Source organism: Festucalex cinctus, chromosome 10 (genome assembly GCF_051991245.1).
Source record: "Festucalex cinctus isolate MCC-2025b chromosome 10, RoL_Fcin_1.0, whole genome shotgun sequence".
Lineage (NCBI taxonomy): Eukaryota > Metazoa > Chordata > Actinopteri > Syngnathiformes > Syngnathidae > Festucalex > Festucalex cinctus.
In genome coordinates this window covers 14,566,630-14,581,549 of record NC_135420.1, presented here as the reverse complement: position 1 = coordinate 14,581,549, position 14,920 = coordinate 14,566,630, and the positions used below count along the sequence as shown (strand labels likewise).

The 14,920-nt window shown below is 40.6% G+C and overlaps 1 long non-coding RNA gene across 1 annotated transcript in view; it reads left to right on the top strand.

The window, feature by feature from the left end:
* LOC144027773 (uncharacterized) overlaps positions 1-13,491 on the top strand; it is a 34,457-nt gene extending 20,966 nt beyond the window's left edge. Inside the window, exons 2-3 of the long non-coding RNA XR_013285536.1 lie at positions 12,335-12,740; positions 12,812-13,491. This is a non-coding gene — a long non-coding RNA (uncharacterized LOC144027773). The remainder of the gene's footprint in view (positions 1-12,334; positions 12,741-12,811) is intronic.
* Positions 13,492-14,920: the final 1,429 nt, after the last annotated feature.

Sequence of the window (14,920 nt, the reverse complement as noted above, 5' to 3'; positions counted from 1 at the left end):
TTGTTGACTCAGTAGTCAATTAGCAGCTGATAGTACAACTCTTGACATGCTCCTGTGAGTGTCTGACCCCCCCTACACTCGCGCACACGTTAATTCTATTACATGCCCATGCTAAGCTAATTTCATCAATCGTCTCTCGCTGCCTTGCACTCACTAATCACATTTCAAGAAGAGCGCCTGCTGATCAATGAGTTAAGAGACGTGAAGTGTTTGTGTGCATGAGCTCCTTGCTATGGTATGTTTTGTTGTTTTTAATGACTTGGTATAAACCATTTAAGTTAGCTTGCATACAGGCTCCAAATACCTGCGACACTGAACAGGATAAGTGGTGTTAAAAAAAACAAAAAAAAACAAAACGTTTTTAATCAATTTTCTATACCACTTAGCAGTAGTTAAGTAAACCTTTTGCTAAACTTGTATTGTCTGTATGGTTATTTACATATTTTTAATGGGACAAGTTTATCTTAGGAACAGTGTCTAGTTATCTGATAGTTCATCTCGTTTTTTTTTTTTATTAATTCGAAGCGATGAAAACCATGAAAAGAAAGAACATCAAACAAACTTAGATTGCCAATACAATTACTTCAAATAACTAGTAACTAATTAGTACAGGTATTCATCCTACCAAACAAAATGAACACATGGCGGAAGCTAAGCTAAGATAGGCTAGCATGGCTCCAGTTCATCACATTAGCTGGCCATATGATAGCTTGCATTGACAATTAGAATTTAATGCTAGTATTAGCACAACAAACTAATTGCTAAGCTAATAGAGTTGCATTCAAGTAGCATTTGAACATTTGAAAATTGTATGAGTTTAGCATGTTAGCATTAGCATAACGACTATCAGGCTAATAGGGGAAGGTGGAAAGTCAAACTTTTCCGAGGTCCAAGCAGCAAAAGACAGAATGGCAAACCACGATTTACATGATTATAACCATATGTATCTCTTTATTTATTCCAATAATTTAGTTATTCAAAATAAGTAAATATATGTAACATAACGTGATTTGTACTGACTGTGTGAACCACAACAAGCAATTTTTAGGAATCAGCGACCTTTGTTGTTTACAGCTGTTTTGTTTTACTTACAGGTTTTTGTTTTTTTTTTTTTTTTTTGTCAACTTCCTGTCATTTCAAAATAAGATCAGGCCCACAGCAAGCTGGAACTTGCCAGCACATACAGACCAATCTTATTTTCCTTTCCCTCACCTTTCTAATTGGACCCAAATCACCAATTTCTTAACTTCTGCAGTGGTACTTGCACTATCTCACAGCAGGGTGTCAAAGTATGCTGGGTGGTTGACAGTGAGTGTGAGAAAGGTCCAATTGTGCCTAAGTGGGAATCTTTTAATGAAGTGGGGCCCTTCAAGATGGGAGACATCGCAGCACTCCCGGGCTAATAGGAGCTGCCAATGCAGTGGCCTCCTTTTCCTTTCGGCGTCAGGAGAAAGGCCAGCAATTAAATCTAGCCAGGAGCCAACGGCAATGCCCCAAGAGGACCCGGTGGTCCGGACGTTTAATCATCATCTGACCTAGTTGCCGCTTCTGATAAATGGGCGTGGGGAGGGAAAGCGCTGGCCGGCCATTAATCTGCAGTCAGATAGGGACAAGCGCACACGGTTGCCGCCAACTTAATTGGCCACTTATTTTTGCACGAGCGGGAGGCTGAACCCAGACGGAGATGGATGCTCCTCTCTTCATCCCTAATTCACTCCTGCGGGCTGCTAATACAAACAAAGCAAACAAAAGAGGAGGAGGTGATCTCGGAGGATGGCTCAGGACTTTCCATAAGTCAAATACAAATTGAAAGTGGAGCGCAGACTTTCTGCCAATGCTAAACAGGACCCAGACATGTCTGTCTGACGTGTTTGATGTGAAAATCAGGACGTGCAAAGTTGTACTATTCCGATCCAGCCTTGTAGGTGCCACTTGGCCAACACCACTTGACAGAAATTTTAAAGGGATACTTTACTTATTTAGCCATTTTTGGCAGTCAAACATTAATATTTTGCCTATAATAAATTAGATATTTTCATTAGTTCAGCTTGTGAATGTCACATGACCAAACCTATAAAACAGGTGAGCTGTGATTGGTTACCTGAGCCCTTGTGATGTCATTTTCAGTCGACAGCAAGTTGCAAAATGTGTTTTTAAAGGTACTGATTATACCAGGAAAAATAATGAAAGTATCAAATTAATTATAGACAAAATATAAACTTTTTATTGAGATAATGGGCTAAATAAGTGTCCCTTTAAGTGTTGGGTGCGGCATCCAAAAGTTATCTCAGTCTTTCTCTATCACGTCGATTTTTTTTTTTTAGCGATAGGATCCACGTTTTCTTTAATAATAATAATAATAATAAATAAATAAAAAGTAATAATAATAATAATAAATAAAAAGTAATAAGTGGGTATGTATATACAGTATATACAAGTATATAAGATGGCATACTTTTACTAAAATGTAAAAAAATAAATAAAAACAACTTAGAAATGGAAAAAATATCACTAATACTATGCTAGCGTTCTATTTTAGATATTGATAGTACTGACCTACTGGGATCTGCACCTCTCTTACCAAACTATCTCAATTGTGACTGCACAACCGTTTGCCAAGAAGCTGCAGATGAGGCCAGTCATTGAATCAGCTCTTTTGACTATAGTCTTTCTACAGCTAGTCAGTGGAATGTTGCTAAAGTGTAGCAGAAAAAAATTGACGTGCCAACTGGCTGTAATTTTGGAATCTGCATATTAATTTTTGTTTGACTCAGCATAAAAATTGAACTCAATATTTTATTTTATTTAAAATTTTTCCCCTCTGCTGCCCATTTCCTCTTCCCACTGTCCTCTGGCTCATTACAAGGTCTCAGGGGTGAATGGGGAGCAGGTGTGTTACATCATTCTGACACTCATACTGGTCACTCAAAGTTCAATATGGCACCTCGTGCCAAAGAACTCACAATATCCAATTTTTAAGGGCTGTATGTTATGAAAAACTGCAAATTTGAACTGTTATACAAGATGTTGCTCATTGTAGCAAATTCTTTAATCCCATGAACTAATTTGGGCAATCATAAATGAAGTTAAAAATAGCTTCCATGTTTCTAGTTGAGAAAAGGCCAGAAGCTCCTTCATTGTTAAAAAGTTGACCTCTGGTTTACGGTATCGCTAGAAAATTGTGTGATGGACATCCTAACTTGGTGACTCTCAAGAATGTAAGCAAGCCCCTTATCTGTCTTATCTCCTCCACTCCTGTGTGTCCTCTCCGCTTTACTGTCCAATCGGCTCGTAGCGAGGGTCAGCAGTCGTCCAGGTGGCCGTCCGCCTGATGGATGATGGGAACAGGCGGGGCTGAGCGGTCCGTGATAAGGGGGCTATCTTGACAGGGGCTTCCTCTGCGGCCCTGAGCCTGGTCATCGCTTGTTGACAGAGAGAGATGGATGTGCCGCTTGGTTGAAGGATGGATGAGGGGGAGATGGACGTGCGGAACAAGACACAGCCTGTCTTGACGTCTTATCAAGTCACCTCTTCACCTCTGCACCTTTTGTCACCATTTGGGGATATCTGTTGTGATTTCAACCAATTGGAAATGACAACAATGATAGATCAGATTTTTTCCTTCAGTATTGACTTAAAAAATTATCAAATACATTTATCTAGAGTGAAGTAATTCAATGTGCTAAATTTAGTTTTTAGGCAGCCAAATATGGCCGACCTTCTGCGCATGCCCACCCAGATTGCGTAAAAGCATTTTTACTGGTGAAATGTGCATGTGGTGCTTCTCCCAATTTTATTAGTACAACCATATGCTATACACGGTTGCATTTTCACCATAGAAACAAAAAAGTAACGTGAAAACGCCATAGAAAAATGTTTGTTTTCAAGTTAGGCGGCCTAATCAAGTGGCAGCATAAAATGGCCGCCAATGGTAAGCGGCATTGTTAGTAAGGCCGTGTTTGATACTTTTTATTTTGAAGTGCCGTCAGCTGATGGAGTTTTAATGACGATGTGTTTCTGCTCATGTAAAACTGAGTTTAATGCTGGAAGAAACCAACTATTGTTAATGATATAACATTGGACTATTAAGAAAATGCAAATATTAATTATTTAATTAATAGGGCTAGGTTTTAAAAAATTGAATAATCAATTGATTCTCCTTTTCAAGCCCAATATCGATTTATAAAACCATGAATTGATTATTTAAATCTAATTTTCCCCATAAATTCTTAAGAAAATAACATTTTTAAAGCCCAATTTTTTGGACAATTCAGAATATTTAAAATTTAGAGTTACAAGTATTAAATAAGAATTTTGAAAATATTTTTATGTCATCCTTGTGGATGTCAATATTTGTGTAACGTGTCACTTTCATTTATAAACTAAATCATTTGACCAGTTACTGCCTCCGCAAAATGTACTTTGGAACTTAATATTTATTGACTTTTTATCATGGCCTTGCCATTTCAGCAGAATTGATGTGCCACAATTCATCGATATTGGATTGAACTGGCGTGAATCAATTCAGGAAAAATCGAATTGAACTGAACACTTGTCAATCCAAATGGAATCAATTGAGGACATTAGAATTGATACCCAGCCATGTTGTTTAATAAATCATCTATAAAAACTGTAAATTCTTTTGCTGGATCTGGAGATGCTCCAAGAGGCCTCGTGACATTCAGCTGCTTGATGACCAAAGGCGGGCTGACCATCTGTTCGTTCTTCTGGTGTTAGTGCTGCATGGCTGATGCTGTGAGCTGCCATCATGCCTTGGTGAATACGAGGAATTGCACTGAACACCAGGAGTGTGATCAATATGATCAATTGGGGCATCCCTACCACTAATTCCAGCTAATTGGCACTTTTCACACATTTCTCCCCAGTAGAATGGCTTCCCTAATGACAGCGTCTGATTTCACTCTCTGCGGCCAGCAGCGGGATCCCGGCCCGCTTGACCCGATAGGTCCCCGCTGGTCAGCGCTGATCCGGACAAAAGCTCCACTGAATCGCTGCTCATCCCCTGGTCTCAGCGGGAGACCGAGGTCTTCTGAGTTCCAGACCTGACCCCGCGGGAGGCAAGCGGGCCGGGGTCAGGTCCCCGAGTCAACAACCCCGGACAACGGCCTTTACTCGTCTGACCTCGTTCGGACCTAGGCCGGGCCTCCAGCGGTGAGTCAGGCGGGTCAGTCATTGTAACGACCGCTGACCAATCACAAAAGAGCCTGTGCGGAGCCCTGCGGCGACCATGAAAGGAAAGGCAGAGCAGCACCCCTGCCGCTGCGCTCTAATTTGGCAGGATGCTGCTACGTCAGCGACGGACGCCGCGCGCCGGTAAACAATAATGTTTGTGCAAGCGCTCTTTCTTGAGGCCAATCCAGCACTCACAAAGCCCATCTGGCATCAATAAGACGTCCTCGGATTCCATTCAGGACATCACTCTTCATTTTGGCTGCCTCTTTAGCCTAGCGCCTCACTGGGTGCTGGCTAGCACTTCCAAAAAGACACATGCTATCCATCGGAAGAATTGTGTCAATCCGGTGGGGTTTGTGTACTGTGCAATTTCAAGATGACGACACACTTCAAAGTGTCGATGATTGTTGACATTGGACGGATGGGATTTTGAGGAGGGTGTTGTGAAAGATATTGACTACAAAATCGGTGGCATGGTTACAAGCACTTTACAGTTATTGCTAGGAACTAATACAGTAGTTGGTTAAGGGGCTTTTGCCTGTCATGTTTACGGTGCAGTGCAACTTTTATATCTGAATCAGAATCAGATTTATTGTCCCTGTAAAAACACAAAAGGAATTTGTCCATGAAACACAGAAATAACACAATAACAAATAACAACAGTGGGAGACAGACCAGGAAGCCTGTCAGTTCACTAATTAGCGCCCCAAGTTTCTTCGATGAATAACAAGAAAACATAATGAAGGAGGGAGGGGAAAAAAACAAGGCCTGTGCTTCTTTAAAAGGGACATGGGAGGAAATAAAAAACCTCCATATTTGAACACACTAAAAGTCATGCATGTTCAATCAATTAGAAGCTGTCCAACTTGGTGAAAAATATGCCCCTCAAAAGATGCAAAGAAATTTTAAATAAGTTAAACCACTTGAAACATGTAACTGTTCCATTGTTTTCTACGTGGAATTTTGTTTTCACTGTAACACATTTATATAAAAATATACAGTTAAAAAAAAAAACTAAAAAAAAAACCAGATAATTCTAGATAAAACAAAATGCATAATGGGTAAAACAAAGTACCGTAATTTGAATTATAATTAGCATCAAAATACTGTACATTTTACAATATTTATTCTACCATATATGTGGATTACATAAAAATACTTGACTGTACTTTTTACGGTGTAACCCTGCCTACTGCCAGAAGCTGGCTGGGATAGGTTCCAGTACCCCAGTGACTCTTTTGAAGAATAAGTAGTTAAGAAAATAGAATACTGTTAATTAGAATCAGTTGTAAACTATATTACTGAATTGCTGTTTTCTTTAAAAAACAAACAAACAAAAAAACAGTAATATACTATAATAGATTTTTATACTAACTAAATGAGATTTTATAAGAATTAACTGGCAGATTTTTGCTAGTTACTTCTTGTAAATTCTACAGTCAATTTGTTACAGTGTTGTTGCAAATTAAAGAGCTGTAGCTAGTTGCTAGCATGCCTTGTTCACAGTTAAGAGGTTCTGGGTTCAATTCTTACCTTGGCTGTGTGGGTTCCGTGTTCCCTTTGTGCTTGGATGGGTTTTCTTTGGGGACACTAGTTTCTTCACACATTCCAAAAACAAGTAATAGATGTGAATGCGAGTGGGAATGGCTGTGTTCAGAATTAACCAATCACATTCAAAGTTGTGCTAAATGTCATTCACCTCACAACCGCCGCTGTTTATGCCTCTGATAAACCGCACATAAAGTTTGGATGTTCGAGTAGGCTTTTTTTGTTCTTTTTTTTCTTGTTTACACTTTGTTTTATTGTGACAAAGACTGCGTAAATCAAACACATCATAAGGTCAAGCCATTTCTAGCACAATTTGCTCACTTCCTCCAGTTAGCTTTCCAAGGCCCACTTGTGGAAAGTTCCTCATTCAAGCCTGATTGAGGCTCATATGAGTCATGCTTTATATGAAGGAGAGCAGGGAGGAAGTTTGGAACAAGATGTCCCTGTGAGTATTTTGTCGTGAGTAGTCAGGAGGCTCATGAATGAGAGTGAGAGCGTGAGAGAGCAGGAAGTGAGCACAGCAAGGAGCAGATAGAAGCCAGCGCTCTCTGGCGCGACGCGTCTTCCCTCCATCTGGGCCAGGAAGTCGGATTGTTGGTGAGCAGCACGTGTGATCCGCAGCCCAGCGTGCTGGAGCAGGAAGTGGTCAGGCGGGGGCTGTGACCTCTGGGCTAATGAGAAGGAACCCTCCAGTGGATTGGGGTTACCCGCCAGCATGTTGTCTTAACGAGTACACACGTGTATGTGTAGACGATCAAAGATGAGGGAGGGCTCATTGCAGTGATGCTGCGTGATGGACATGGTGCCTCTATAGCTGCACTTGTAACTTGAACAGGCCCATGTCGGTCATGTAAGCTGGTTCATCATCAAATCCGCTTTTACGTGATGTGCCAAAGTTATTGGCAGCCATTTTGACATGTACCGTTTATATCAAATTACAGAACCATTATACTTAACAAAATAACTACAACTAAAATTGGTCAAACATTTTTGTAAACAAAATAAAATAAAAAAGAAAATTATTTAAAAAAAAAAATGAAAATGAAACAGCTATGATTATATCGAAAATGTCCTTTGTTTTCATCTTTATCAATTATTATTAGGGACATTTTTTCAGACCGATGCCAGTAAGAGTAGTCAAAGTTTGACTCGTCACCAAGTACTGATACCACCAGTACTTTCGATACATAAAATTTCCCCACAAAGTAAACAACAAAAATTTTTAAAGAAAGATCTATATATCCCAATGCAGCTTTTTCCTTAATGGCAATTTTCTACTCTTCTCATTTCTAGTCCTTGATCGTAAAATAGCCACAAGAGGGCTGCTGATTCGCTTATCTATTGCCATTGCGTGTATCTGTACCTTGAAATAAGTTCTGGTATCAGTCGAATGCCGATACTTTGGTATCGGTACTCTCCCACCCCGAATTTATATCATACATGAGCTTTTAGGGTTCATTTTAAATGTATGTATTTCAGTATTGCTGTACATCCATAGAGAATGTTTACTTTATTACACAAGACTTATTTTTAAATCTTGTACTCAACAAACACTCCATAGTTTAGAACTAATATAAACTAAAATCAAATGAAGCATAAAAAAAATAACAAAAACCATCAAACCTCTTCTAAAATCTAATTTAAACAAACTAAATTTAAAAACAAAAACTGACGACAAATCCACATCAAACTTGGTCTTCAAAGTGTCCATCTACGCACCTCTCTGCGCTGAATTTAAAGGAAATGAGCTGGGAGCCGCTTCAATTGGTGCGGAGGTGACTGAATTCCCTCCGAGATTGGTGCACCATGACACTAGTCTAGCAAAATACCAAAAGACAGCTCTGGGCACGAGAATAGAGCCCTTATAGTCTTCAGTTAACCTAACATGCGCACATGCACATACACACTGTGCTGTCAATGGCAGATCTTAATAAGCAGTGTGCCAATGAGAGGGCAAGAAGCATGGGAAGAAAGGATTTTTGCCAAAGTCAGATTTGGCTACATAAACAGGCATACACAGGCAGAGACACATTTCAGCTTGGGGACACACTCGAACATTCCCCCACTCTTGTATATGCTCCCCATGCTCGTTTTGTGAGAGAGAGAGAGAGAGGATTGACGAGTCACCATTTTATATGTTACTCTGTTTGTGTCAAATGAGAGAGTGACCATGAGCAACCAGTCACTGTGTCAAACAGTCTGCTAATAAGCGCTAATTCAGGAGGCCTGTCCTGGAGGGATGAGCTGTGTGGAGGGGTGGGAGATTCTCAGCTGGGGCAGCCAGCCAGGTTCCCATGCAGGACACTCTCTGCAAACTACTTGAGAGCGAGCGACAGAGTGAAAGAGGAGGAGGGAGGAAGCGACTTCTGGGCCCAACAAAACAAAAAGGCGAGCCGGCAAGTCTTCCTGGGAGGCGTTCAGGTCCCACGCAGGTAGCCAGGCAAGCGTCGCCAAATTGTCCTTTGTGACACAAGGGCCATTCAACAGGAACAGGATGCAGACTGCGGGATGTCCCAGACCCCTCGGCGCTGCCATTCTAGCGCGTGCGTGCGTGCACGTCTGGCCCACTGTTGACTTTTCGGGAAAAAGATTGACGAGGGGAGAACTTGGCTCGTCTTGAACGCGGTCCTCGTCTCTTGTCAAAGGTCTGACGGTGAATGAAGGCCTCGCGGACAAACTCAATTAGTCAGCAAGCACGTTTAAAAGACGTGTCTGTCTTCCGTCAAAAAGAATTCCCCCACTTTATTGGACTTACGGCCCTGGTGAATGTATGGCAAACATATCTCTTTGTTAGTGGTGAGACGGCGGCAGACAGTTAAGAGGACGTCTGAAGCGGTCGCACACAGACGTCGGGCGACTTGTGAGAAAGGACAAGATAATGTGACACACAACCAAACCGATGAATAATGCATAGAACACTTGCGAGTTTCAGTGTCGTGAAGAGGGATGAGGTTCTCTGTGGATGATGTCAAATTCGCACCCATCTCAGCATCATCAATATCCATGTTGTTTAAAGCTTGAACTCCAGATAAGCTTTCAAGCAAAGAACGGTCTCCAGTTTTACTCTTGAAAATATCTGAAGTGTCTGAAATTTATCAATTTTTAAGATACCGAATTTATGACTCTTCCGAGCATGGAAGACTAATTGAAACATCTTCAAAAGTCATTTAAATAACGACACAATGTACAATGCTCGAGTCATAACAGGACTTCTTTACGTATTGCTAAATGTGTGGTACATCTGATTACAAGTTACTTTTATGGTAACAAAAGTGACGTATCCAAAAACAAAGTTTGTACGTTCTGTTGAAAGCTGCTATTCTCTCACTAGCTATTCTGACACGTTTCCTTGAGTAATATGTGATCAAGGTTATTTTAATTAACTAAAACTAATTAATAAAATAACTAAAACTAAAATTCAAAAAACAATTCCATTAACGAAATAAAATAAAAACAAAAATGCTTTTTAAAAAATGAAAACTAACTGAAACTACGTTTTGTTTACAAAACTAACTAAAACTATTATTATAGCAAAAATGTCCATTTTAGTCTTTGGTAATTAATTTAATGCATGAGCCTTTGGGGATGGTTTTAAATGTGATTTTAAGAAGATTTATTTTGACATTAACCGGAATAATGACGTTTGAAAGTCACAGAAGTGACGTCATCTAGTAGCAGCCAGTAGAAACGCACCTTTAGATGACATCGCCGCCATGGTGTTTTTAAAAATATTGGACACAAGTAATACACATTTTTTTTTTAAATTAAAACTAATACTGAAAATAACTAAAACTAAACTAAAACTAAGCATTTATTAAATAACTAAAACTAATAAAACTAACAGAACCACCCTGAAAATGAATTAAATCTAACTAAATTTAAAAAACAAAACTTAAAACGAAATCAAAACTAACTAAAATGAAAAATTCCAAAACTATAATAACCCTATATATGATACTTATTATTGCCTGGACTCGAAAAAGGACCATTAGCATAATTGTTACCATTTAACCACCAAATCCAAGTCAATTTAAGTGGGCTAATAATTGTACGTTTGCTGAAAAAGTCCAAAAAAATGAAAAATCTAATTAGATCATAATGGTAAATGGAGTGCACTTGTATAGTGCCACATGTTGACCAAAGCGCTTTACCAAGCCTCAAATTCACTTTTTTTTTTTTTTTTTTTTTTTTTTTTTTTTTTTTTTTTTTTTGATAAGATAATGTAGTGTAGATATGCGGCTCAGGTGCTAACACAGCCGTGACAACCTCCAGAAAGGTTGTCATATTTATTTTAAAATAACTTATTTTAACCTCAGTGATCCCTCACCATACACTGGCCAATGGCAGAACCAAGGATGTTTTTTTTCTTTTCTTTTTCTTTTAGTAACGTTTTAAATCCATCAATGTCATATCTGTCGTAGCAGTTAGCAAGCGCTAAGCTAACCTCGGAGCTGCTAAGTGCGCAAATTACTTCAGATTTCTCCAACAAGCATCAAGCAAGTAAAACCAATATTAAAACTACATATACCGTAGTCTGTTTTTGTCCATATTCAGGCCAGTGACTCTCTCTGTTTGGCTCCACATGTGAGCAGATGTTATAGGTGAAAAATGCTGTGTTAACTGGCATTGGATTTAACCGGTGGTACTTGGAGAGTGACGTCACATACATTTTTTGAAGTGGCACTTGGTGTGAAAGGTTTTAGGACCATGGACATGAAATTTAACCAGTATGCTGTGCCGTAAACTACACCATAGTTGAACTTTATAGTTTTTGTGTTAATGAAGCTGGGATTCTCATCAGTGATTCCTGCCAGTTTGTTAGTTGTACAAGATATTTGTCTGAGCCCTACACTCCAAGTTTCAAGATCAGGTCAGTTATGAGCGCTGCTATGAATTGAAAGATGATCCACAATGTCATTCCGTGTTGAAAGAATTGATTTGCTTTATAATCCATATGTCATTGTCATGACAACAGGGATGAAAACAAGCACTTCCTCTGCAAATGCGGACCCATATATGTGGTCGGCGGCCGAAGCCCACTCAACAATAGCTTTTAATGTCATAGCTCAGTGACTGCTCTTTGTGTAGAGGCGGGCACGCCGCGAGCCACACAAAAAGTCCAAAGCAAAATGGATTAGAATCTGAGTGAAAAGATGACTGAATCAAAGGCAGTGGATTGGAGGAGATTAGCTCAAAGGATTATGGGAGAAAATGACTCACTAATTACTTTTTGTTGGGCCACGAGATGAGATTTTACTTATTAGAGGTGAAACCGTACATAGGATAAACTTTTATTGGCGTAATTGTACATCTGTAATAGGGAGTCGTGATGTCTTAATATTGTAATGACATTCAGAATTGTTTAGAAGAAAATGTTTGCACGCATTTTTCACGTTTTAAATGAACAATGTGGGACCCCAAAATGACCAAGCTTTCAATGTGTTTGTGTATGTACATGATACGAATTCCTCAACTCTCTCTTCTCAAGTCCTTCCTGTTGTCTGCGCAGAGAAGGCAAACTTCTAAAGTATTTTAGGAAAAACAGTGAGCCACTCCAACTTCCGATTTGACTTTGTGATGTGTGCTCTTTCAGAGATTTGGCCAAAAAGTGGAGTGGGGAAGCTTTGAGGAGCTTGTGTGGCGTTTGCTCTCCTGTCCAGCTCTCCAATTAGCCTCCAAAAGTGACTGGCCAGGAGAAGAGGAGACAAAGGAGTAGAAAGAGGAGCGGGGAAACCCAGAAAGTAAAACAAAAACACAACAATCAACAAGACCTCCCGTCACCCTTGTGGGGGAGGACTCACACACACACAAGCAAACTCTGTGGTGTTTTCGGAGCTGAGGCCGTTACTGTGGAAACCAGGAGCTTGTTTGGTTCTCCTCCCTCCTTCTCCTTGTGTTATTTCTCATTGCCCGCTGGCCTCCCCATTCCCGACCCCCTCCATTCACGCCCTCCCTTCTTCCTGGGCTAAAACAAAGCAGCAGTCTGAAAGGACTCTGAGGTAGGTAAATGTATTCAGTGACACCGGCAGGATGATTCCATTCTGCGCTGGCTCTGTAACATTTGTTTCAGGCCTTGTCTGAGGGCAGGGACAGCGTGTTGGGTCTTTTGTCCCCCGCGGCCTCCGCACAGCCCTCCAGTTAATGGCCGCCTTGTCCCGGGCCGCTGGACCAGAAACCTGCAGCCTTGTGGGACCAGACGACACGGTGACACGGGAAGTCGGTGAAAGAGGCGGAGATGAGGAGGAAGAGGGGGGCGCACAGAAGATTTTCCACGTGTTTCGTACTTTATCTTCTTCAGTTTCGTTCAGTTAAAGATGGTTGGTCTGTCAAGTAAAAGCAAATCCATAGATCAAGTGGTACATGCAACTGGTAAATGCAGTTCAATTCAATCTGTGGTACCCTTCTATATTAACTGAAGGGTATGTAAGTACAAAGCCGAAACTTATAAATTGTTTAGTATTTCAGGTTGCTTTAGTGGTGTGATGAATGTTAATGTAAATGGTTTTCTGTCTCTACGTACTTCACGGTGTACCCTACGTTTTGCCTCACGTCTTCTGGAATGATAGTAGCCTATAGAAAATGGATGGATGCAGAAACAGCTTTTGTGTGCGTCCTCATTTCATGCAGCTACTGTTGTGATTACTATTTTCCATTTAATTGTTTTATATTTTTAGGATATAAATGTTTTTCAAAGAAACATGTAGCCTACTGTAATTAGGACTTTCCTACTGCATTAAAATTAGAAGCTAGTACCAGTAGCCAATGATTGTACTTAAGTAAGCTTGCTGTTATTTTAGAATATGACCCAAGTAAAATCAAATGGTGGCCTTCCAAATAATTACGACAAGTACTGAGTCAAGTATTCAAAGTAAAGTATTAGTCTTAATTAGAGCATGAATTGACTGGGTAATGGGTAACTCGCTAGCTAGCTAGCTAGCTAGCTAGCTAGCTATGTGATTGATAGATAGATAGATAGATAGATAGATAGACAGGCAATTGATACAGAACAGTACAACAAAACAGAACAAACTGATGCCACCACAAAATGTAAAAATGTGTGACTGATGCTGAAGAAGAAAAGTGTTAAAATCAACTAAAAAAAACAAAACAAAAAAACTTTAGTACTGTACTATTTCAATACATTATGGGGAAAAAATCCATTGTAAATCTGTCCGCATCACAGTGAGTGTATACGTCCCACTCTCATGCACAAATAGACATTCTTTGTTCTCCTATGTCACCCCTCTCTTCTATAAGCGTCAAGTCGCCTGAGTGGCCAGGTGCCGGTGGAGAGGTTGAACTCGATGTCTGGTGGAGGGCGGGGGGCAATCGGAAGGCAGGCGCCCTGCTGCTATCTGTCAGGAGAGGCCCCCACCGACGTTTAGAAACGAGGCCCCCCCCTCCCCACTCTTTCACTACTGGCTGCTCAAGAGAAAAAGCATCTTCTTCACGTGTTACTTGTGAGCACCTCTCTCTCTGCGAGAGGAGTGGCTATTGGCACTGAGAAGCGCACCGCACTTGACTCTGTTAATCTCCAAAGCTCGCTTTGATCTACCACCTCTGCGGAGTCGTTGCGACCGGCCACCAAAACAAGACATTTAAACAGATCGCATCAGTGTTGTTTTCATGAACACATTGTAAAATTTTGCATTTTTTTATATTGCTTATTTATTTTGAGTTACAGATTTGACTCCATGTTGCCATACTGCCTGACTTTTTGGCGATATGTGCCAGGCATATATGCAATTTGTGAAAACATGATCTGGAGAGCGGTTCGAGTCCAGGCTCCGGCCTTCCTGGCTGGAGTTTGCATGTTCTCCCCGTGCCCGCGTGGGTCTTCTCCGGGTACTCCGGTCTCCTCCCACATTCCAAAGACATGCATGGCAGGTTAATTGGGCGCTCCGAATTGTCCCTAGGTGTGCGTGTGCGTGTGTGTGTGGATAGTTGTTAGTCTCTGTGTGCCCTGCGATTGGTTGGCAACCAGTCCAGGGTGTCCCCCGCCTACTGCCCAGAGCCAGCTGAGATAGGCGCCAGCACCCCCCGCGACCCTTGTGAGGAATAAGCGGTCAAGAAAATGGATGGATGGATGGATGATCTGGAGAGGTCATGATTTAAAAAAACAAACAAGAAAAGTTTTACCTACCCTCTCATGCTTTAAACTAATTTAAAATTATTAAAA